Source organism: Priapulus caudatus, unplaced genomic scaffold (assembly GCF_000485595.1).
Source record: "Priapulus caudatus unplaced genomic scaffold, Priapulus_caudatus-5.0.1 Scaffold1597, whole genome shotgun sequence".
In the NCBI taxonomy this organism is placed as follows: domain Eukaryota; kingdom Metazoa; phylum Priapulida; class Priapulimorpha; order Priapulimorphida; family Priapulidae; genus Priapulus; species Priapulus caudatus.
In genome coordinates, this window is record NW_014578658.1 from 42094 (window position 1) to 44398 (window position 2305).

The following is a 2305-nucleotide window of genomic DNA, read 5'->3' on the forward strand; positions in this document are numbered from 1 at the left end:
TCCCTCCCCTCCCCCCGGGGGTGGGACGATTACTCCATGGATAGTCACTCCCTCCCCTCCCCCGGGGGTGGGACGATTACTCCATTGATATTCATCCCCATGGGCGATTGCCACCCCCGGCCTTCCTCCCCCTTTCCTCCTGGATAACTACTCCCTCCCCCACGGAAGATTTTTCGGGGAATTAAAGTAAATTCAACACGATAATCTAAAAACACAAATGAAACTAAAATCCTTAAGGCCATCGCACACCTACCCAAAAATCGGTCCGATTAAAAAATCTCTTCATCGGTTGTAAAATCGGCTCATCGCGACGCCTTCCTATAAACACCCGCACACCTACGATAAAATTGATTATTTTGTACTGCAAGGTGGCGCCATCTTTCCTGGAAAATGGCGGCCGTCAATTTGCATCAAGTTGCTGTGTGTATTCTAATCATTTTGAAGCGTTTACGCCGGCAAAGAAATAGAAGACCTGTAGACCTACACTACACAGAGGTTGAAACATTAATTTCTTTCAAAATTTACCTACAATTCCGAGCTTTTCTGAAAAAAGTTGAGAGTTTCTGCTCTTTTGTCTCTGTTGGAGTATTCTGAAGAGGATGTGTCAAACAGGCACGGCGCTAAAGCCTATAATTCGATTAAATCTCCCTCAATTTCGTTCGTCCACGCTTTGTCTATGGTAGGTGCCATTTTGAATGTCATGTGACACGCGCACGTTCAGCTATTGGCTGTTCAATATTTATTGTAGAGGATTTTTCTGAGTTCACGCGCACACCACAAAATCTTGTCGGATTACACAAAATCGCTTCAAAATAATCGGTTCAAAATCAAACATGACAACAAACATTATTTTCTTTTAAATACGGTTAGGGTTAGGGTTAGGGTCACGTATTTTCACAGACACGTGATTCGTATCAACCAATGCGATTTCGGAGGTATGCAGGCCCTGGCTGCGTGTGTATAACTAAGCCCTATATTTCCCCGTCGTTGAATTTCTCTTCCTGTAAACGTAATCTTGTACTGTGACCTATCAGTAGTGCTCCGAATTTCGGTGCATCACAGATGTAGCATTATGACGGGTAAATACTAACTGCTCCGAATCTCGGCGCATTATCTCCGTTTCCGAATATACGTAACTTACGGGAACAGAGCTGCTCCGAATCTCGGCGCACAATCTCTGTCTCCGAATATACGTAACCTACGGGAACAGAGCTGCTCCGAATCTCGGCGCACAATCTCTGTCTCCGAATACACGTAACCTACGGGAACAGAGCTGCTCCGAATCTCGGCGCACAATCTCTGTCTCCGAATATACGTAACCTACGGGAACCAGAGCTGCTCCGAAATCTCGCCCCGCGCGCACAAATCTCCGGTCCTCCGATATACGTAAACTACGGAACAGAGCTGCTCGCGACTCCTCGGCGCAACAATCTCCGTCTCCCCGATCATACTTAACCTACGGGAACAGAAGCTGCTCCGAATGTCAGCTGCACAATGCTCCGTCTCCAATTGGCTCCGTAAGTGTCGGCCGCACTATCCCCGTCTCCGGGGGAATGTGAGCCACTAATCCCCTCTACCGATTCGCGCTATCCCGGTTCCCGAACTGCTCCCCCAAAGGATAGAGTTCCCTTCCTCCCCTGGAAGTGGTTTTCGTTCCTGTCCTAGCATGGCCGTAATTTGGGGCGGGGCCAAAGCGGCCACGTCCCCGCGCCATTTCAAGGGGCGCAAAAAAGCAAAGGTAAAAAAAAAACGCAAAAATGGCAAAGGAAAAAAACAGTCTGCCTACATTTTGGCTGTAAACTGAAAGTGATCGATTAAAGCGTCCGGTAAAAGTTCAAAGTTCTTCGCGAAGGAAGTGACTGCGAGGCATATAAGTCCCTTCCAAAAGCCATAATGGCTATGCGGGGTTGCAGTGGGAATCTAACACCAATATTAATAAACTTCATTTGCAGCAGATACCTGCGTGCCCGTGCGTGGTGGGGGGGGGGGAAGCCTTGTGATGCAAGGATAACTCGCATTTAATGTTGTGGATAGACGAAGCATCAAAGGGGAAGAGAGAGAAGTTAGAGAGAGACGGGCGACAGAAGAGGAGAGAGCGCGGGGCGACCAGAAGAGAGAGAGAGCGGTGAGCAGAGATATATATGATATAATATAGCGAGAGATGAGACGGAGAGAGAGAGAGAGAGAGAGAGAGAGAGAGACAGACAAGAGACGCGCGCGGGCGACCACAGAGGTGAGAGAGAGAGAGAGAGAGAAAGAGAGATGAGAGAGAAGAGAAGAGCGAGAGAGCGGAGAGGAGTGCCGC

At 48.4% G+C, this 2305-nt stretch overlaps 1 long non-coding RNA gene across 1 annotated transcript in view; it reads right to left on the reverse strand.

Moving 5' to 3' along the window:
* Positions 1-875: 875 nt before the first annotated feature.
* The window catches only part of LOC106817111, a 9282-nt gene continuing 7852 nt past the window's right edge, over positions 876-2305 (reverse strand). The window contains exons 2-3 of the long non-coding RNA XR_001394995.1: positions 1578-1586; positions 876-1001 (exon numbers count right to left, since the gene is read on the reverse strand). This is a non-coding gene — a long non-coding RNA (uncharacterized LOC106817111). The remainder of the gene's footprint in view (positions 1002-1577; positions 1587-2305) is intronic.